The following is a 23,802-nucleotide window of genomic DNA, read 5'->3' as shown; positions in this document are numbered from 1 at the left end:
TAAAAAGGTGGACGCCAAAAAGTTCAGAAGGTAACTTACAGATAATATCTTTGTGTTACTTCCAATCTTCAACTGAAACTGCACAATACAAACTCATATGCAAATCTCAAACACCAGCTTCATTTGCAACTCTGAAATATTTGGCATATTTCTGTAGTGATAGTAGGAAACAACCTTTATAAATACATAACAATGCATTATAATTTACATTAACCAAACCAGTTTTGCATTTGTAGAAGAGCAATCATGTGATATGGAAGATCTTAATGGATAACTATAGAATGCCATTTTTATCCCATAATCACACGACTGCTTAAGCCATTTACTTTTGAATTAAATATACTAATCATAACACAAGTTTAATTTTGTTTCATTTGTTCTCAAAATCTGTGAGATCTCAGCACTCTTCCAATTCTGGCCTCTTGTGCATTCCCGATTTTAATCGCTCCATTATCGCCGACCATGCCTTCAGCTTCAGTATGTTAGCAGGCTGAAGGCAGAGCAACAGAAACTGAATGCAGAAAGGGAGAATCTTCAGAAAGAGCAGCAACAGGTGAGACGCAAAGTCCCCGAGCAAGAGCTGTCAAACCACCGAGATGATAGACGGACATTTGAGCCTCTAGATTTGTAAATTTCACAATCTCTATCCATGTGTAAATAACTTTGATGTTAATTTTAAGTATTTTTACTTTTAGACTATGACATTTAGCTTTGGAAAGAAGGGGGATGTTGTATGATTGTCTTTAAGAGCGATGTCCCTTTAAGATCGTAGTATTGTTACGACCAGATGAGAAAGAGGTCTAGGGTTCCCTTTCAGCCTTCACCTGGTCTTACTGTAACAGGGTTTTATTTTAAACACACTGTTTTTAGCTCCCCCTTGGTGAATCCTTGTTCACCGCTTTCCAATTATAAGGCAAATAAACCAGCACAAACAGGCTCTTAGGTTTAAAGAAGAAAAGTGAAATTTTATTAGACTCTAACCGAATTAGAGTTTAAGTTTAAGGATACACGACATGCCCACGCTAACATGCATATGCGATACAAACACATGCAGATAGGGACAGAAAAGATAAGTTTGAGGCAATATCTGAAGAGTTTTTGTTACGGGTCTTCGAGCTCACTGTAGAGTCCTTGATTGTAGGTAGATCTTGCTTTTTGTTGGGGCCCAGTATTCTTCTTAAACCTTTCTCTCTTGGGGCTCATGCGTCTTCAATGGATTCAGGAGCTGGTGCGAAACAGATGAGAGCAGGCAGACAGACAGGAGAACTTCTTCAGTCCAGGAGCATTCTGCTTTCTGGTCTCTCAGTTCAGAATGGTACAATTCAGAAAACTCCAGGTTGCAAAACAGGTTAGTCATGTCACCATAATAAAAACGAGAAATGCTGGAATCACTCAGCAGGTCTGGCAGCATCTGTAAAAAGAGAAGCAGAGTTAACGTTTCGGGTCAGTGACCCTTCTGACCCGAAACGTTAACTCTGCTTCTCTTTTCACAGATGCTGCCAGACCTGCTGAGTGATTCCAGCATTTCTTGTTTTTATTTCAGATTTCCAGCATCCGCAGTATTTTGCTTTTATTATCATGTCACCAAATGGTTTGGCCATGTCTTGGCTCTGTGTATTGTGCATGTCAGGGAATGGTCCTTTGCCTACAAACACTGTTAATATGCAAAAATGTCTTTCCAGCCAGAGGCCTGGCAACCCCTTGTAACAGGCCTTCTCTTCTTCCCAGCACAAATTTGAAATTTAATGTCCATGTGACTAAATTAATATGCCTCATTCTTGGCAGGTGGGGGCCTGCATGACAGTACACTAATGAGCTAAGTACCAGGATGCAGCCAGAGGCACTCTGCAACTGTAACACCGAGACAGGGTCTGTAAATAGTTAGCTCTGTAATGTATAATAGTTTAGCTATAATAAAACTGAGATCTTGAGCAAACTGGACTCCATGCATCTCATTTATGTTGTATCAGACAACATAAATTGACTCATTACAACTACATTAAAAGTGCTTCATAAATGCAAGTTGTTGTTGTTGAATGAGAGTGGTACTGGCACTTTATTGGCCATCTTTAGTTGCGCTGAGATGAAGTTTGGACATTTTTTAATCTGCTGCTTTCCTTGTGGTGATGGTGCTCCCACAATGCTGTTAGGTAGGGAACTCTATGACCTTGACCCAGCAATGTTGAAGGAACAGCAACATTTGTTCAGCATGGTTTATGACTTGGAGGGAAACTTGGAGCTCATCATATTCCCAAAACATTGCTATTCTTGTACTTCTTGATGATAAAGGACATAGGGCCTGAGAGATGCTGTCTAAAGGCATTTAGTGAATTATTGTAGAGCAACTTGTATTGTAGCGCCAGTGGTGGTGGTGGAAAGGATAGTGGAGTCCAGTGTCCAGGCACTAAACAAGCAGAACACTCTCTCAATAGTGTTGAGCTCCTTCGTGTTGTTGAGGCTGTAGCCAGCCGGGTGAGTATTCCATCATTCTCCTGATTTAAGCCTTAGTGGATGGTTGACAGACATTGAGGGAGCAGAAGGTAAGTCACTCATCACAAAGCAAAATTCAGTTAGCAGAAAAATCAATCATGTAAGGGATTCTAATGCGCCCATGGTGAGATAAGGCAGCCTCAAAACTATTTGGAGATACTTAGTTCCATGGTTTAGTTTGGGAACAGCTAGAAAAGTTTTTGTTTTTGATGTTCAGCATATGATTTTATCCAGCATTTAGTTAATGGAAAGCCAGTATTTTACTAGATAAACCAAGAAGCATGTTTGGTTGTGCCCATATATAGAACTAAAATAGAACCATGAAAAATATATCTTCTGAGTGTTATTCCTAAACTGAGCAATGTAGCCCCAATTTAGAAAAGTATTACATGTGGTGAAAGTTAACATGGTTGACAAGAATAGTCTAAAAGATTAAATCCATTTTAGATTGAGGTAAGCAAGAGATTTTAACAAACTAGCTTCAGGTTTTTTAAAACCACAATTCTCACTTTAGTCATAAAAGAAAATGTTTGCATTTAGATATTGCTGTGGTTCAGGAGTACATGCAAGAGTGCTCAGTGACAGGTTATTGTATAAGTGTGGACTGTTCTGCAAATTGATTCTGCTCAGAACTACTGAATGTTGAAACAGGATATATCAGAATTAAGATTAATGACTCATAAATATGACTTTTTTTTACATTAAAATTTATTTATAGTTTGCAATCAACCTCCCACACATGTTGGTGTTTACAAGAGTGATGGAAAGATCTAATGACACAAACTCCACACAGATGGGGCATGTCCAAACTTTCTTAAAATGCATATATTGTCAGGCAAACCACCACCCCCCCCCCCTACCTGCCAAGATTGAGGCACACATGATTTTGCCACATGAACATTAAAACTTAAAAAACTGTAAGCGCATGACTGGAAAGACATTAGCATAGTACCAGATAATGTTGAAACAAAGAGAACCAGTCCCTGCCCCAATACACAGAAGACACCTGGTCAAACCCAGTCGGTCAGTAACCAGCTGCTGGCCACCTAGGGGAGTTTTAAACTGGAAAAACAGATTTTGAAGAGACAAAGCCATGTGCTCATGGAGTAAAGATCTCTCCTGGAACTGAAGCAAGAAGACCTCTCTCCTGCCTCCTTCCATCTCCTTCCCACAGTACTGAATCTTGTGAAAACAAGTGAAACTCGAGAGAAAGGTTTCCTACGTGACCAAGGTTATTAACATGACTACTGGGCCCCAACGAAAGGCAAGACTACTTACAAAAGGACTACAGTGAGCTCGAAGCATCATAACAAGATATTGCCTCAAACTGTTCCACCTTACCTTTTCTTCTCTTTTCTGTCCCTATTTGCATGTGTGTATCGCATGTGCATGCCAGCGTGGGTGCGTCATATATCCGTAGGCGTGAACCGTATCAGAGTTTAAGTTTAAAGGTTTAAAAAAATTCACCTTCCTTCTTTAAACCTGAGAAAGCATGTGTGAACTGGTTTCTTTGTCTTATAATTGGAAAACTGTAAACAAGGATTTACAAAAAGGGGAGTTCAAAACAGTGTGTTTAAAATTAAACCCTGTTACAATAAGACCAGGTGAAGATAGTAACAGACCCCGAGACACCTTTCGTACCTGGTCGTAACAATATTCAAGGCGGCACAGTGGCTAGCACCGCAGCCTCACAGCTCCAGCGACCCGGGTTTGGTTCTGGGTACTGCCTGCGCGGAGTTTGCACATTCTCCCTGTGACCGCATGGGTTTCCTCCGGGTGCTCCAGTTTCCTCCCACATGCTAAAGACTTGTGGGTTGATAGGTAAATCGGCCATTGTAAAAAATTGTCCCTGGTGTAGGTAGGTGGTAGGAGAATTGAGGGAAGGTGGGGATGTGAGAGGGAAAAATGGGATGAATGTAGGATTAATATAAATGGGTGGTTGATGGTCGGCGCGGACTCGTTGGGCCGAAGGGCCTGTTTTGGTGCTGCATCTCTCTATGACTAAAAGATTAATCTTATAAATCAAAATCTTAAAAGGAACGAAATAAGAGGTAACAGGACTTTTTTTTTTTTGCATATGTTTCATGGAATGCAGATGTCATTGGCAAGGCCAGCATTTGTTGTCGATCCTTAATAGTCTTGAAGTGGTGATGAGTTGACTTCTTGACCCAATGCAGTTCATCTGGTGTAGATACACCCACATTGCTATTAGGGAGGGTGTTCCAGGATTTTGTTCCAGCAACATTGAAGGAACAGCGATATAGTTCCAAATCAGGATGGCGTGTGGCTTGGAAGGGAACTTGCAGGTGGTGGTGTTCGCACGCATCTGCTGCTCTTGTCCTTCTAGGCGGAAGAGGTCATGATTTGGAAGGTTCTGTTGAAGGAGGCCTGGTGAGTTGCTGCACTGTATTTTGTAGATAGTACACAGTGCTGCCACTGCTTTTCCCTGGATGGCGTTGAGCATCCTGAGTGTTGTTGGAGTTGCACCCATCCAGGCAAGTGGAGAGTATTGCATCACACTCCTGACTTGTGCCTTGTAGATGATGGACAAGCTTTGGGGAGTCAGGAGGTAGGTTAATCATCACAGAATTTCCAGTCTCTCACCTGCTCTTGTAGCCACAGTACTTATTGGGCAGGTCCAGTTCAGTTTCTAGTCAATGGTAACCCCCAGGATGTTGATAGTGGGGAATTCAGCGATGGTAATACCATTGAATGTCAAGGGGAGATGGTTAATTCTCTCTTGTTGGAGATTAGAACATTACAGCGCAGTACAGGCCCTTCGGCCCTCGATGTTGCGCCGACCTGTGAAACCATCTGACCTACACTATTCCATTTTCATCCATATGTCTATCCAATGACCACTTAAATGCCCTTAAAGTTGGCGAGTCTACTACTGTTGCAGGCAGGTTGTTCCACACCCCTACTACTCTCTGAGTAAAGAAACTACCTCTAACATCTGTCCTATATCTATCACCCCTCAACTTAAAGCTATGTCCCCTCGTGTTTGCCATCACCATCCGAGGAAAAAGACTCACTATCCACCCTATCTAACCCTCTGATTATCTTATATGTCTCTATTAAGTCACCTCTCCTCCTCCTTCTCTCCAACGAAAACAACCTCAAGTCCCTCAGCCTTTCCTCGTAAGACCTTCCCTCCATACCAGGCAACATCCTCGTAAATGTCCTCTGCAACCTTTCCAAAGCTTCATTGATAGTCATTGCCTGGCACTTGGGTGGCACGAATGTTACTTGTCACTAATCAGCCCAAGCCTGAATATTGTCCAGGTTTTGCTGCATATGGATACGGATTGCTTCGGTATCTGAGGAGTTGCAAATGGTACTGAACATTGTACAATTATCAGTGAACATCCCCACTTCTGACATTATAATAGAGGGTAGGTCATTGATGAAGCAGCTGAATATGTTTGGGTTTAGGACACTACCCTGAGGAACTCCTGCAACAATGTCCTGGGACTGAGATGATTGACCAATAACCACAACCATCTTCCTTTTTGCGAGGTATGACTCAACCAGTGGAGAGTTTTCCCCTGATTTCCCACTGACCTCAATTTTTCTAGGGCTGCTTGATGCCACTCAGTCAAATGCTGCCTTGATATCAAGGACAATCACTTTCACCTCCCTCTTGAGTTCAGCTCTTTTGTCCATTTTGGGACAAAGGCTGTAATGAGGTCAGAAGCCGAGTGGCCCTGGCAAAACCCAAATTGAGCATCAGTGAGCAGGTTGTTGCTGTTTAAGTGGTGCTTGATGGCACCTTCCATCACTTTGCTGATGATCGAGAGTAGACTGATGGGGTGGCAATTGGCCCAATTGGATTTCTCTTGCTTTTTGTGGACAGGACACACCCGGGCAATTTTCCACATTGTTGGATAGATGCCAATGTTCTAGCTGTACTGGAACAGCTTGGCTAGGGGTGCAGCTAGTTCTGCAGCACAAATCTTCAGTACTACATCTAGGCCATTGTCAGCATCCGTAGCCTTTGCTGCATCCAGTGTCACGCTCATGCAATATGAACTTACGAACTATATAATGAGCTTATGAAATAAATCCAAAATGGGCACTTTTCTTGTAAGAGGTCAGGTGATCTTTTCTTTCCTGCCAATACATATTAAACTGCAAGAAGCCTGGGCTAATTTTCATGTCTGAACAAGTCTTGGCAAAGTCATTAAAATACAATCGTTATGGACATACCTTTGAGAAGTTATTAAGATGCAAACGGCCCTTTCTATGGTAATGGCTACGTCTCTCCAACCAATTGGGCTAACAATACTGTGGCAAACATTTTGATTCCCAGCTTGAACTCCAGAGAATGGGTGTGAAAAACTCTACTTTATCAAGATGGTGTGTGATTGAGTGACACCTGAACTCCATTATCTGACAATGACCTAACCATCAAACTATTTATGAATTCAATGGAAAAGAAACCCTGGTCACATGATAGAAACTAGGTTTCTGATAAGCAGTTTTAATAAAGTTATATACTGGGCAGACAAAAGAGAGAGAGAAAAAACCATCTGTGCCATCGAAGAAGGAGGACCCGCCTAACACCACCAGCTTCTAAGCTACATGTAGGCAGAGACTAGAGTTGTCCTTGAACTCCCCACCTGAGAAATTGTACCAGGGTTTTGCCACAGCACTTTGACTGGAATACAAGAGAAATCTACAATATCACACCCATCCTCCTAAACCTCCCAAGTTTTTTTTCAGTGAACAAGAAAGAGAGATTAAAGGCCTGCACTGTTTCAAGTCTTCCCTCCAGGGAAAAGCATGTCTATCAGAGAACTCTTAACGTCATAAGACCGAAACGCGTAGTACTTTATAGTCTCTATCTTTTTTTGAGTATGTGTGTGTGTATCTGAGTGTGAGAGTGGGTATGCTGCAATAAATGTTAATCATCTTTTTTAAATTTTACAAGGAAACCTGTCATTTTTCTGTTCTTGACAATTACAGCACCCGGGTTAAAACACTTTTTTTTAAAAAACACTGTTTTCGGTCAGTTGAGAGGTGGAAAAGGGGGAGTCTTCTGTACGAACGCTCACCTGTCCATAAAACCAGTGCCTTCAGCCATTTCTTGATATCACGTGGAGTGAATGAAATTAGCTGAAGACTGGCACCTGTGATGCTGGGGACCACAGGAGGAGGCCAAGATGGATCATCCACTCAGCACTTCTGGCATAAGATGGTTACAAATGCTTCAGCCTTTTCTGTTGCACAGATGTGCTGGGCTCCTCCATCATTGAAGATGGCATATTTGTGGAGCCTCCTCCTCCCATTAGTTGCTTAATTATTTTCCACCATTCACGACTGGATGTGGCAGGACTGCAGAGCTTTAATTTGATCCTTTGGTTGTGGGATTGCTTAGCTCTGGCTAAGCATGTTGTTTCCGCTCTTTGGCATGCAAGAGTCCTGTGCTGTAGCTTCACCAGGCTGTGGGTGTGCGTACACCAGATGGACTGCAGCAGTTCAAGACAACAGCTCACCACCACCTTTTCAAGGGCAATTAGAGATGGGCAACAAATGGTGGCCTTACCAGAGACGCTCACAGCCCAAGAAAGAAAATGTTATCTTGAGGTTTTTTTATTCCATGATTTCTAAAATTGGCTATTAGTGGATTTGTGGTATAGTAGCTTCAATCGAGTTCCTTTTTTAATTGCAGAGAACATCTCAATCTAATAGCCCACTGCCATTTTCTCAAAGGCAATTAGCGATGCAGAATAACAGGCACTTTAAAGGTGTTGCCAAAGAAGCCTTAGAGAATTGCTGCAGTGCAGCCTGTAGACAGTACACACTACAGTCATGGTACACCACCAGTAGAGAGGGTGCATGTTTAGGCTCGTGGATAACAAGTTTTGTTTCAGCTGCATCCATCCATGTAACCTGAGATTATTCCGTTACACTCTTCAATCTTGGATGTAGTAGAATGGTTTTGGGGAGTCAGGATACCTGGACTCAGACTTGCTCTAGTAGCCATGGCATTTATGTGACTGGCCAAGTTTAGTTTCTGGTCAATAGCGACTCTCAGGATGTTGGTGGTAGGGGAGTCATGGGGGTCATGGGGGTCTCAAGGATGGTCTAGTAAAAGGGGGCAGTGGTCACCCAACTATTCTTGCCTGCAGTAGCAACACTGAATGCTAAACGCTGTGTACAATATAACAGTGACACACTTCATGGTTTCTGTCTGGTTTGCACAACCCGAAGTTTATGTGCACTAAAGTGTATAGCGCTCTTGCCTTCATTCTTCCTTTATATATTTCCTTCATGACTGCTTTTGGTTTCTGACTTCCTGTTAAATTTTCTGTTGGTTATGTATTATTTGAGGTTACTGTCAAATTTCTAAATGTCACTCAACCTTCCCAATGGTAATTGCCTGGCACTTGTGTGGCACAAAATAGTTTTACACAACTTTCATTTCAAACAACATATGTGCATGAAACTCTTAACTGTTAGTGTGAAGCAGGATTACTGTAAACCAAACTCTGATAAAGATCTAATATGCAGTGTAAAACAATTACTAATGCAATTCATTTAAATATAGGAAAAGGCAGAAGGGGTGGAATTCTGTTCATGTAAAATATTCCAAAACAGCCTCCAAGTGCTTTTCTCAAGCTAACACAGGTGCTATAAAAATACTCAATAATTATGGCACAAGACAGCTTCTAGTCTGCATCATCTGCAAACGTGCTAAATGGTACCAAACTGAAGAGAAATGTTAGCAGACATAAAACGGGAATTTAGGTTTGTAAGAAAAATATTTAGGGAGCAAAAATTTAATTGTGCTAAAAGAATGTTAACTCCAAAATCTGTAGAATGTCAGATTGACAGAAGAATACAGTCCAAAATATAACAAAATTCTGCCATTAAATTTCACAATGATTAATATACATAGAGGTCAATGGAAACTTCAAACTGCCGGGAAGGTTGAGTGACATTTAGAAATTTGACTGTAACCTCAGGAAATTTAATAGGAAGTCAGAAACCAACAGCGGTCACGAAGGAAATATATAAAGGAAGAATCAAGGCAAGAACGCTATACACTTTAGTGCACATAAACTTCGGGTTGTGCAAACCAGACAGAAACCATGAAGTGTGTCACTGTTATATTGTACACAGTGTTTAGCATTCAGTGTTGCTACTGCAGGCAAGAACAGTCGGGTGACCACTGCTTTAGCTATGCTGTGTTCTGTGCTCACCTCAAAGAACTCAAAACTTCATATTGGAAAATAAGGACTCATTTTGTAAGTATGAAAATAATTGCATTTTGTCCAGTTGTGGAGAACAATTCATTCTTTGTAAACTACAGGTCTAGTACATTACAATTTATAAAGTGAAGCAGAGTCAACTTTCTCACTGACAAGTGGGCGGCACAGTGGTTAGCACCGCAGCCTCACAGCTCCAGCGACCCGGGTTCGATTCCGGGTACTGCCTGTGTGGAGTTTGCAAGTTCTCCCTGTGTCTGCGTGGGTTTTCTCCGGGTGCTCCGGTTTCCTCCCAAAAGACTTGCAGGTTGATAGGTAAATTGGCCATTATAAATTGTCACTAGTATAGGTAGGTGATAGGGAAATATAGGGACAGGTGGGGATGTTTGGTAGGAATATGGGATTAGTGTAGGATTAGTATAAATGGGTGGTTGATGTTCGGCACAGACTCGGTGGGCCGAAGGGCCTGTTTCAGTGCTGTATATCTAATCTAATCTAAGTCTGTGACAAAAGATTTAGAGCTCTTTAGTTTGAATTCCTGTAATTTAATTGCAAATAGTTGCTTAGGACATAAAATAATGTAAATTAGATTTGAAGATGGAAGTTCAAAGTGCTTCAATTATATTAAAACAATTCAATACAAGTTAAATTGTTTGTGAAAAGGAGAGCATGTATTGTATTTTGAGATAATACTGCTATTGAAAAAAATTAATCTATGGATTTGTTCAATTCTACTTAGTAGTGTTTAATATGAAAAATATATAGGCTCTGTTGCCTACCTGGTGCCAACTTTAAGGACATCTCTTCTGGGTTAGAGAGGAACTTGGAGTGGGAGGGAAAGGATCCAGTTGTCATGGTCCACGTAGGTACCAACGACATAGGCAGGACTAGGAAAAAGAGGTTCAGCTGAGGGACGATGAGCAGCTTGGGGCTAACTTAAAAAGCAGAACCACAAAGGTAATAATCTCTGGATTACTACCTGAGCCATGTGCAAATTGGCATAGGGTAAATAAGATTAGAGAGAGGTAAATGCGTAGCTCAAAGATTGGTGTGGGAGAAATGGGTTCCGATTCATGGGGCACTGGCACCAGTACTGGGGAAAGTAAGAGCTGTTCTGTTGGGATGGGCTTCACTTGAACCATGCTGGGACCAGTGTCCTGGCAAATCGTATAACTAGGGTCGTAGATGAGGCTTTAAACTAAATAGTGGGGGGAAGTTTAAAAAGTTGAAAAGTAATGAAAGAGCAGAGGTGCAGGGTAGTGAAGGGGCAGACATTAATCAGTGTGACAGGAAGGGACAGAGAATACGAGCATAAGAGTACAGCAGAAATTAGAACTAGAATAGGTAAAAATGGTAAAAAGTCAAAGCTTAAGGCTCTTTTTCTGAATGCATGTAGCATTTGTAACAAGATAGATGAGCTGATGGTACAGATAGAAACAAACGAATATGATTTGAAAGCTATCACAGAGACGTGGTTGCAGGATGACCAGGACTGGAAACTCAATGTTCAAGGATATTTGACATTCCAGAAGAATATGCAGAAAAGAAAAGGAGGTGGGGTAGCTTTGTTATTAAAGGAAGGGATCAGTGCAGTTGTGAGTAACAATATAGGTGTAATAGATCGTGATGTAGAATCAGTTTGGGTGGAAATAAGGAATAGCAAGGGAAAGAAATCATGGTGGGAGTGGTCTATAGGCCCCCAAGGAGTTGCCTCTCTGTAGGACAAAATATTAATCAGGAAATAATGGAGGCGTGTAAGAAGGGCTCTGCAATTATCAAGGGTGATTTTAATCTGCATATTGACTAGACAAATCAAATTGGCAAGGGTAGCATGGAAGACGAATTTGTAGAGTGCATGAGGGATTGTTTCTTCGAACATTTACGTTGCAGAACCTACCTGGGAACAGGCTATTTTAGATTTGGTAATGTGCAATGAGGTAGGATTAATAGTGAAGGATCCTCTAGGTGGAAGCGATCATAACATGGTAGAATTTAAATTCAGTTTGAGGGCGAGCAACTCGGGTCTCAAACCAGTGTCTTCAACTTAAACAAGGGCAATTACAGAGGTATGAAGAAAGAGTTGTCTAAAGCGGGCTGGGAAAATAGACTACAGGGAAAGTCAGTACAGGAGCAGTGGCAGACTTTTAAGCAGATATTTCACAACACTCAGCAAACATTTATTCCGGTCAGAAGGAAGGACTCTATGAGAACGATGAACCACCTGTGGATAAGGAAGGAAGTTAAGGAGAGTATCAAATCAAAAACAAAGGCGTACAAAGTGGCAAAAGCTAGTGGTAGGCCAGAGGATTGGGAATTTTTTAGAAACCAGCAGCGGATGACTATAAAACTAAAAGAGGGAGAAAATCTATTATGAAAGTAAATTGGCAAGAAATATAAAAACAAACAGTAAGAGCTTCTACGCATATATAAAAGGAAAAAAGTAGCTAAAGTAAGTGTGGGACCCTTAGAGGATGAGACTGGGCAATTAATAACAGAGAACAGGGAAATGGCAGGTAATTTAAACCAATATTTTGCATTGGTCTTCACGGTGGAGGACACTATAAACATCCCGACAATAATAGATCAGCAAGGTGTAAATGGGAGGGAGGAACTTGTAACAATCTCCATCATGAAGGAAAAGGTGGACAAACTGATGTGACTAAAGGCAGACAAGTCGCCAGGACCTGATGGCCTGCATCCAAGGGTTTTAAAAGAAGTGGCTACAGAGATAGTGGAGGCATTGGTCATAATAAACCAAAACTCACTGGATTCTGGTGGGTACCAGCAGACTGGAAAACTGATAACGTGATGCCCCTATTCAAGAAAGGAGGGAGGCAGAAAGCAGGAAACTATAGACCAGTTAGCTTAATATCGGTCATTGGGAAAATGCTAGAGTCCATTATTAAGGAAGAAATAGCAGGACATTTAGAAAAACATAATGCAATCAAACAGAGTCAACATGGTTTTATGAATGGGAAATCATGTTTGACAAATTTGTTAGGGTTCTTTGAGGATATAACAAGCAGAGTGGATAAAGGGAAACCTGTAGATGTAGTGTATTTGGATTTTCAGAAGGCGTTCGATAAGGTGCCACATAAAAGGTTATTGCACAAAATAAGAGCTCAGGGATATTGGGGGTAATGTGTTGGCATGGATTGAAGATTGGCTAACACACAGAAGGCAGAGAGTCTTTTTCAGGTTGGAAAGACGTAACTAGTGGGATGCTACAAGGATCGGTCCTAGGGCCTCAACTATTTACTATCTATATTAATGACTTGGAGGAAGGGATAGAGTGTAGTGTATCCAAATTTGCTGACGATACAAAAATAGGTGGGAAGGCATGTTGTGATGAGAACACAATGAATCTGCAAAGGGATACAGATAGGCTAAGTGAGTGGGCAAAAACTTGGCAGATGGAGTTCAATGTGGGAAAGTGAGGTCATCCGCTTTGGTAGGAAGAATAAAAAGGTAAATTATTTAGATGGAGAAAGACTATAAAATACTGCAGTACAGAGGGATCTGGGTGTTCTTGTACATGAAACACAAAAGGTTAGCATGCAGGTGCAGCAAGTAATTAGGAAGGCAAATGAAATTTTGGCCTTTATTGCTAGGGGGTTAGAGTTTAAAAATAGGGAAGTCTTGTTACAACTGTACAGGGTGCTGGTGAGGCCACACCTGGAGTACTGCGTACAATTTTGGTCCCCGTATTTAAGAAAGGGTATATTAACATTGGAGGCAGTTCAGAAAAGGTTCATTAGGCTGATTCCTGGGATGAAGGGATTGTCTCATCAAGAACGGCTAAACAGGTTAGGCCTTTATTCATTGGAGTTTAGAAGAATGAGAGGTGATCTTATTGAAACGTACAAGATTTTAAGGGGGCTTGACAGGGTAGATGTTGAGAATACGTTTCCACTAGTGGGGGAATCTCGAACTAGGGGACATAGTTACAGAATAAGGGGGCACACATTTAAAACTGAGATGCGAAGGAATTTCTTCTCTGAGGGTGGTGAATCTCTGGAATTCTCTACCTCAGAGTTGTAGAGGCTAGATCACTAAATGTATTTAAGGAGGAGGTAGATAGATTTTTGAAATCTTGAGGAGTCGAGGGGTATGCGGAGCTGTCCCGAAAGAAAAGTTGATGTCTGGACCAGATCAGCCATGATCTTAGTGAATGGTGGGGCACACCTGAGGGGCTGAATGGCCTGCTCTGCTCCTGCTCCTATTTCTTATATGTGAAGGACAGTGATCCAAAATGCGTTATCCTAGTGACGACATATTTTAAATGTAATAAAACAGTAGTAGTTACTCAGAGAAAAATAATTTTTTTAAATTCCTAAAACCAGACATCTGTGCATCAGGGTCAACTATTGTGGGACTGTGTCAACAACTAAATGAGTCTTTACAGTGCTAAGTCTGAGTCAGTACTTTGCTGGAAATTGACTTAGGTCTAATTGATTTGCTACGTTTGCTCAAAATTCTGCATTTAGTAATTTTTTATTTGTTGCTTCTTATAGTGGAAGATTGATTATCATTTTCAGATAACATTGCTGAGAGGCAGAATTCACCATGGATTCAAGGTAACGAAAGTTTAACAAATTGATTGGCATATAAACTATAAAAGCTGGACATGAACGGAGCTTGCTGGCAGAGTTCCACTACCAGGAAATCCTTGTGTTTCTTGTACTTGTAGCTGAGTTTGTGTGCTTTGGATAATGTTATTAATGGTGAGTGATTGTATATAAAGGAACATAGGAACAAAAGTAGGCCAGTTAGCCCCTTGTGTCGATTCCAACATTCAACGAGATCATGGCTGATCTGCGACCTAATACCTTTCAATAACAAAAAACTATCAATCTTAGATTTAAAATTAACAACTAATCTAACATCAATTGTCATTTGTGGGAGGGAGTTCCAAACTACACCATGCTTTGAACATGCAAGTGCTTCCTAATTTCACTCCGAAAGGTCTGGCTTTAGCTGGTACCCCTTTGTCCTAAACTCCCCAACCAGTGGAAATAGTTTCTCCGTCTACTTATCTGTTCCCCTTAATATCTTGAAAACTTCAATCAAATCACCCCTCAACCTTCTAAATTCCAAGAATACAACTCTAGGTTTGTGTAATCTTGCCTAGTAATTTAACCCTTGGAGTCCAGGTATAATTCTGATAAACCCTTGCTGCACCCTCCATGGCCAATATATCCTTCCTAAAGTGTGGTGCCCAGAACTGCTCACAGTACCACAGGGTGGTCTAACCAGGGCTTTGTATACTTGTAACGTCTTCTACCCCCTGGTATTCTAGTCCTTTAGATATAAAGGCCAGCATTCCATTAGCCTTTTTGATTATGTTCTGTACCCATTCAAATAAACAGGTCATTCTCGCATTGGCAGGCTGCGACTAGTGGGGTACTACAGGGCCCCAGGTGTTCACAATATATATCAAGGATTTGGATGTGGGGACAAAATGCAGTATTTCCAAGAGCGTGGATGACACAAAACTAGGTGGGAATGTATGTTGTGAGGAAGATGCAAATCAGCTTCAAGGGGATTTGGACAGACTTAGTGAGTGGGCGAGAACGTGGCAGATGGAATAGAATGTGGGAAAATGTGAGGTTATCCACTTTGGTAGGAGGAATAGATGTGCAGAGTATTTCTTAAATGGTATGAGATTAGAAAGTATAGATGTACAAAAGGGACCAGGGTGTCCTTGTCAATAAGAACATAATAGGAGGAGTAGGCCATTCGGCCCCTCAAGCCTTCCCTGCCATTCAATAAGATCATGACTGATCTGCCCCAGACCTCAACTCTTCTTTCATGCCAGCTCCTCAATAGTCCTCAACTCCCTGATATTTCAAAAATCTATCTAACTCCTCTTTAAATACTTCCAGTGATCTAGCCTCCACAACTCTCTGGGGCAAGAATTCGAGACATTCACTACCCTCTGAGAGACGAAATTCCTTCGCATCTCAGTTTTAAATGAGTGTCCCCTTATTCTGTAACTAAGTCCCCGAGTTTGAAATTTTCCCACTAGTGGAAACATCTTCTCAACATCTACCCTGTCAAGCCCCCTCAGAATCTTGTATGTTTCAATAAGATCATCCCTCATTCTCCTAAACTCTAATGAATAAAGTCCTAACCTGTTTAGCTGTTCTTGATAAGTCAACCCCTTCATCCCAAGAATCAGCCAAGTGAATCTCTTTTGAACTACCTCCAATGCCAGTATATCCTTTCTTAAATACGGGGACCAAAACTCTACAAAGTACTCCAGGTGCGGCCTCACCAACACCCTGTACAGTTGTAACAAAATTTTCCTATTTTTAAACTCCAACCCCCTAGCAATAAAAGCCAAAAATCCATTTGTCGTCTTGATTACTTGCTGCACCTGCATGCTAACTTTTTGTGTTTCACGCACAAGAGCACCCAGATCCCTCCGTGCTACACTTTTTTGGAGTCTCTCTCCATTGAAATAATAGTCTGCCTTTTTATTTTTCCTACCAAAGTGCATCATCTCACACTTTCCTACATTAAACTCCATCTGCCAAGTTTTTTACCACTCACTCAACCTATCTATATCCCACCTATTTTTGTATCATCAGCAAATTTGGATATATTACACTCTGCCCCCTCCTCCAAGTCATTTATATAGATAGTAAATAATTGAGGCCCGAGGACCAATCCTTGTGGCACTCCACTAGTTACGTCTTTCCAACCTGAAAAAGACCCATTAATCCCGACACTCTGTCTGTGTGTTAACCAATCCTCAATCCATGCTAATACGTTACCCCCAATAACGTGTGCTCCTATCTTGTGCAATAACCTTTTATGTGGCACTTTATCGAATGCCTTCTGGAAATCCAAATACACTACATCTACTGGTTCCCCTTTATTAATTCGGCTCGTTATATCCTCAAAGAACTCTGGAAAATTTGTCAAACATGATTTCCCTTTCACAAAGCCATGTTGATTCTGTTTGATTGCATTAAGCTTTTCTAAATGTCCTGCTATTTCTTCCTTCATAATGGACTCTAGCATTTTCCCAACAACCATTGTTAGGCTGACTGGCCTATAGTTTCCTGCTTTTTGTCTCCCTCCTTTCTTGAAAAGGGGCGTCATATTAGCAGTTTTCCAATCTGCTGGGACCCTCCCGGAATCCAGTGAGTTCTGGAATATTTTGACCAATGCCTCCACTATCCATGCAGCCACTTCCTTTAAAACCATTGGACGTAGGCCATCAGCTCCTGGCGACTTTTCTGCCTTAAGTCCCATCAGTTTGTCAAATACTTTGTGCCTTGGGATAGAGACTGTTATAAGATCTTTCCTCCCATTAGCTCCCTGCTTATCTGATATCTGTGGGATGTTTATAATGTCCTCCACTGTGAAGACCGATGCAAAATATTGGTTTAAATTATCTGCCATTTCCCTGTTCCCCATTATCAATTCTCCAGTTGCATCCTCCAAGGGTCCCACGCTCACTTTAGCTACTCTCTTTCTTTTTATATACCCGTAGAAGCTCATGCTGTTTGTTTTTATATCTCTTGCCAGTTTACTTTCATAATTAATTTTCCCCTTCTTTATTAGCCTTTTAGCCATCCGCTGCTGGTTCCTAAAAAATTCCCAATCCTTTGGCCTACCACTAGTTTTTGCCGCTTTGTATGCCTTAGTTTTTGATTGGATACTCTCCTTGACCACCTTTGTTAACCACGGGGGTGGTTCATCCTTCTCACAGTCCTTCTTTTTGACTGGGATAAATTTTTGCTGAGCGTTATGAAATATTTGCTTAAATGTCTGTCACTGCTCATCCATCGACCTTCCCCTTAGTCTATTTTCCCAGCCCGCTCTCGACAACTCTTTCTTCATACCTCTGTAATTGCCCTCTTTTAAGTTGAGGACACTGGTTTGAGACCCGAGTTGCTCGCCCTCAAACTGAATTTGGAATTCTACCATGTTGTGATCACTACTCCCTAAAGGATCCTCAATTACAATATCTCATATTAATCCAACCTCATTACACATTACTAGATCTAAAATAGCCTGTTCCCGGGTAGGTTCTGCAATGTATTGTTCTAAGAAACAATCCCTGATGCACTCTACAAATTTGTCTTCCATGTTACCTCTGCCAGTTTGATTTGTCCAGTCAATATGCAGATTAAAATCACCCATGACAATTGTAGTGCCCTTCTTACACGCCTCCATTATTTCCTGATTTATACTTTGTCCTGCAGTGAGGCAACTCTTCGGGGGCCTATAGACGACTCCCACCCGTGACTTCTTCCATTTGCTATTCCTTATTTCCACCCAAACTGATTCCACATCACGATCTATTGCACCTATATCACCACTCACCACCGCACTGATACCTTCCTTTATTAACAAAGCTACCCCACCTCCTTTTCTTTTATGTCTATTTTTCCGGAACGTCGAATACCCTTGAATAATGAGTTCCCAGTCTTGGTCACCCTACAACCACATCTATCAAGTCATATTCATTTATTTCTATTTGTGCCATCAACTCATCTATCTTGTTATCTGAATGCATGCAGCATTTGCAAAGAGCCTTTAGCTTTGACTTTTTGCCATTACTCATTCTGGTTCTAATTTCTGCTGCACTCTTCTGCTTATATTTTCTGCCCCTTCCTGTCACACCTGGATTACCGTTCGCCTCTTCACTACCCTGCACCTCTGCTCTCTCATTTCTTTTTGATTTTTTAAAAACTTCCCTTCAATTGAACTCTTCCCACCCCCCCCCCCCCCCCCACATTAATTAGTTTAAAGTCCTATTTACAACCCTAGTTATATGATTCGCCAGGACACTGGTCCCAGCATGGTTCAAATGAAGCCCGTCCCAACAAAATAGCTCTCTCCTTCCCCAGTACTGGTGCCAGTGTCCCATGAATCGGAACCCATTTCTCCCAGACCAATCTTTGAGCCACACCTTTACCTCTCTAATCTTATTGACCCTACACCAATTTGCACGTGGCTCAGGTAGTAATCCAGAGATTATTAACTTTGAAGTTCCGCTTTTTAATTTAGCTCCGAGATGCTCATAGTCCCTCAGCAGAACCTCTTTCCTAGTCCTACCTATGTCGTTGGTACCTACATGGACCACAACAACTGGATCCTTTCCCTCCCACTTCATGTTCTTCTCCAGCCCAGAAGAGATGTCCTTAACCTTGGCACCAGGTAGGCAACACAGCCTTCAGGACTCCGCCTTTGCTGCAGAGAACAGCATCTATTCCCCTAACTATGCTATCTCCTGTTACAACATTTTTCTTTTCTCCCTCCACTTGAATGGTGCTCTGAACCACGGTGCTGTGGTCAGTTCGCTCATCCTCCCTACATCCTTGTCCACACCGGTAGCATGAACCTCGTACCTATTGGATAAGGGTATTGGCTGAGGCTCCTCCAAAGCTAGATTCTGGATCCCCATACCTGCCTCACTTGCAGTCACACCCCCACGGTCCAGATTTGATGTAATTAATCTAAGCGGTGTGACTGTCTCCTGAAACACAGTGTCCAGGTAATTCTCCCCCTCCTTGATGTGTCGCAGTGTCCACAGCTCAGACTCCAGCTCACCAACTCTGAGCTGAAGCTCCTCGAGCAGCCAACACTTGCTGCAGATGTGGTCACCGTGGATCGCACCGGCATCCACCAGCTCCCACATACTACAGCTGCAACACATCACCGGCCCAGCCATCTCTATTCTATTTAATTAAATAATTTGGATGTTAAATATTTTAAAAGTGAAATCACTGAAAGCTAACATGCAGGTGCAGCAAGCAATTAGGAAGGCTAATGGTACATTAGCCTTTATTGCAAGAAGATTTGAGTACAGGAGTAGTGAAGTCTTGCTTCAATTGTATAGAAATTTAGTTAGACCGCACCTGGAGTAATGTGTGCAGTTTTGGTCCCCTTACCTTAGGAAGGATATTATTGTCATAGAGGGAGTGCAATGAAGTTTCATCAGACTTGTTCCCGGGATGGTGGGACTGTCCCATGAAGAGAGATTGGGGAAACTGGGCTTGTATTCTCTAGAGTTTTGAAGAATGAGAGGTGATCTCATTGAAACTTACAAAATACTTAAAGGGATAGACAGGGTAGATGCAAGCAAGATGTTTCCCCTGGTTGGGGAGTCTAGAAGCAGGGGACACAATTTCAAAATAAGGGAGAAGCCATTTAGGACAGAGATGAAGAGAAGTTTCTTTACACAGAGTGTTATAAGTCTTTGGAATTCTCTATGCCAGAGGGCTGTGGAAGCTCAGTCATTGAGTATATTTAAAGCGGAAATTGACAGATTTCTAAATACAAATGACATAAGGGAATATGAAAATAGTGTGGGAAAAAGGCATTGAAGTGGATGATCAGCCATGATCATATTGAATGGCGGGGCAGGCTCGATGGGCTGAATGACCTGCTACTATGTTCCTGGACCCCCAAGTTTCTTCAGACCTCCACTGCTCCTCCCCATTTAGAAAGTACCTGGTTCTATCCTATTCAGTTCCAAAGTGAATGATCTCAAATTTGCCTACATTGAAATCCATTTGCCACAATTTTGCCCATTCACTTCATCTATCAATATCTCTTTGTAACTTTATGCTTCCATCTACATTGCTTATAACGCTGCCTATCTTTATCTCATCGGAAAATCTGGATATGTGATTTTCTATCCTATCAAAGTCATCAATATAAACGGTGAATAGTTGAGGCCCCCAACACAAAGCCTTGAGGGATACCACCAGTAACATCCTGCCAATTAGAGAACCTGCTCATTATCCCTATCTCTCTCTCCTACCGATTGCTATGCCAGACATAATGTGTAAAGATAAGCCATTTATTACCACAGCTCATTTTATTGCATTGATGTGCCACATGAGAGGGAGTGCATCACCAAGAACGTTATTTTCTGTAAATGAAGAATTGGAAAATAAACAGCATGCAGAGGAAAAATTAGCGTGAATATATAGCGTCTTTTATAACCTCAGGACATCCCAAGCACTTAACAGCCAATGAAGTACTTTTTTTGAAGTGTGCTCACAGTTGTAATGTGGAGAAACATGGCAGTCATTTTGCACACAGCAAGGCCCCATGAACAGCTATGAAATAAAAGACTAGATAATCTGTTTTAGTGATTTTGGTTGAGGGATAAATATTGGCCAGGACACCTCTGCTCTTCTTCGAAAACTGCACTGGGATCTTTTGAGATGGCTTGAGAAGGCAGATGGGGACTCAGTTTAGCATCCCATTTGAAAGTTGGCACTTCAGACAGTGCAGCACTCCCTCAGCTTAGATTAGGTGCTCAATTCTCTGACTGAGAAACAACAGTGCTGCCCACCAAGCCAAGGCTGACACCTCTATATGCAAAGAGAGCTTCTGTTTGATGGACCAGAATCAAATGATTTTAATGGCCTGATATGGAACATAAATAGCATAGCTGGTAGTACCTTAGGTGTACTTATACCAGATGGACTGCAGCAGTTCAAGAAGGCAGCTCACCACCACCTTCTCAAGGGCAGTTAGGAATGGGCAATAAATGCTGGCCTTGCCAGTGACGCCCACATCCCATGAAAGAAATTTTTTTAAAATCATAATCCTGTACATATTGGTGTCCAGGCACAAGCAGGTGACTTGCAATCCTTAGCTACTACAACGAGACAAATCAGAGACAAAACATTCAAAGATACAAATTTCACCAAGTCGATGTTGGAATTCAAACACACTGGGTCCAATTTTAACTCTCTGCAAGTGTTTTGGGTTTTGAATGGGTTAAGATTAGGCCCACTGACACCGATTTGAACTCTGGAAGGGTTTTAAACAGGCGAACGGCAAGATGAGCTGGAAAATCGTTTTGCTACAGAAATAAAGTCCGGGCTATTTTAACCTCTGGGCTTCATTAACATGCTGCTGGTCCACTTCCCACCATGAAATACGCAGAAAGCAACTGCTTGCATAGGAAACACCGGGTGACTCAGAGCCAACAAGTCAGGAATTGCGTCCAGTGCTAGAAGTGCTTCAAGGACCTGACCAGAGAAAGTTCTATTTCCATTTTACAACACTTCCTCCACACACTGGCCTCACCAACAATCTGAGCACATGCTTTACCATCACTCAGAAAAGAAAACTGCACCCACTCTGCTTCTCATTTAAATTACACATTCAAACAGTATTCAGTTTTTCCATGGTAACAACTGTTAAACATCACACTCCTTTGCTGATTTAAAATTCCAACGAGTTATTTTCAATTGACCCCTTGCTTGCAACTTGCTGCTTCTCCTTCTCAGCATGCACACTATACAAAGAAGCCTCATACATCTCCACATCCCTTTTCAAAAGCCACTTACTAATTATCTCCCTCTCTTTCCACAGGACCAAATGGCTTACAAAACAAAGCAGAGAACCAAAACTGGGGAAGAGACAGCAGCCAGGCCCTCAGCAAGATGGAGCTGGCTGACAATCGGGTTATACAGTCAAGGAGCACTGACGATGGTGAAGCTGGAGGCCAGACTCAGCACGGCATCTGCTAGGTGGTGGGAGTTAAAAATCACGCTTGCTGTACTGCACAGTATGCACTGAGCATTATACATATATGAAGGCTGTAGAATAGACTGCTGATGAGGGCAAGTAAAGGGCTAAGATTAAATTAGTAGTATGAAAGAGCAAAGCTTAGCAAAAATGCATAGCAGAGTGGCATAAACAACAGGTGTTGACACAAGAGAGAAGCATAAGGGCCTGTACTGCGCTGTAATGTTCTAATTCTAATTCATACGGGCCTAACGGGAAGTCTGGCAAAACCACAACTGTAATGAGTAATGACCAGACACTAAAGTGGGAGGTGAACCATTATACCACGACTTGAAGTTGCAGAAAGGGAGACTTCGAGAATTGTGTAACTACCTGCTTCCAAGCAGTCGGATGAATTATGTAACCGTTATATACGTGCTTTAACTGTGATTGGATAAGCTTAAAAGATGTACCGTAATCAATGTAATGCGAAGATAACGATTGGATATTAATGAAGTAATGCTTTGTATGCTAATTGGGGAAGGGGCCAGTCGAAATGTATAATTGCCAATGTCCGTGGACGTCCGGAGAGTCCGTCCTCGATCACTGAGTTACGGCTCCCCTGCATATGCTTGAATAAACTGGTGAAAGAAAACTTCCGTCTTGTCTGTTTACTGCAGAGCGAGGAGGAGAAAACTCCTGCAACAACTGCGTATGCTAAACTAGTCAAAAAACGTTACAATTAAAAACCATAAAATCAAAACAAGTCATGTCTTCAATAATGAATTGAGGGCACTCAAAAATATAATTAATGGAAAGTCTTAATAAACAAAATTCTAATCACTAACATCACAAAACCCCATAAGCTACCAGCTGGAGGTTTTATATAAATGAGCACTGAGGTTTTTTTTAAAAAACTGTTCTCAGTTTTGCTAACAGGACACAAAAACAGCGCGAACCTTTTCTTCACCCCCAAAAGGAGGCAAGTTATTAACACATCACCAAAATACCGTGGACACTGGAAATCTGAAATAAAGAATGTGCTGGAAATGCTCAGCAGGTTAGGCAGCATCCGTGGAGAAAGAGTTAATAAATATTGCAAGTTGATAACCTTTCAGCAGTATCAACACCTTGTGACTGGGGAAACCACCCCCCTTTCCCCCTTTCATTGTTTCAAGTTTTGATTTTGAAACTTATAGATAGGGTTTGAAGATAATTGAAATGGAATCAAACTCCAGAATTTTCTGCAGTTTCCAACGGTTTGGCACAAGAATTAGGCATGAGTAACCTTTCACCTTCTGTGTTTAAAAAATGGGTGTTGTCTTGTAATGAAGCGAGACTAGAAACTAACCTCAGCGATGTTTGATTACTCTATAAACCAGCCTGATATCAAAGCCCTGGTAAACATTTTTACTTGGAAAGCAACCACTCCCTTGACTGTTCTGCTTAAAAGATGAAAGCCTAGATTTTTTAGCATTCAGATCTTGAGCAGAAATAAAGAGCTTCTTAAGCAATAATAAAATTCAAATATTTTGTTTTGCTTTGAAGAAATTAACCAAGAGAATAGTGCAGCCAGAATGCACAACATGGTTGGGCTCGCCCATCA

General features: G+C 41.6%; 1 protein-coding gene across 1 annotated transcript in view; it reads right to left on the bottom strand.

The window, feature by feature from the left end:
• LOC137383898 (uncharacterized) overlaps nucleotides 1–23,802 on the bottom strand; it is a 71,901-nt gene that overhangs the window by 36,800 nt on the left and 11,299 nt on the right. The window lies entirely within an intron of this gene.

Source organism: Heterodontus francisci, chromosome 25, assembly GCF_036365525.1.
Source record: "Heterodontus francisci isolate sHetFra1 chromosome 25, sHetFra1.hap1, whole genome shotgun sequence".
Classification (NCBI taxonomy): Eukaryota; Metazoa; Chordata; class Chondrichthyes; order Heterodontiformes; family Heterodontidae; genus Heterodontus; species Heterodontus francisci.
Note: the sequence above shows the minus strand (reverse complement) of the source record. Positions and strands in the feature narration are given on the sequence as shown.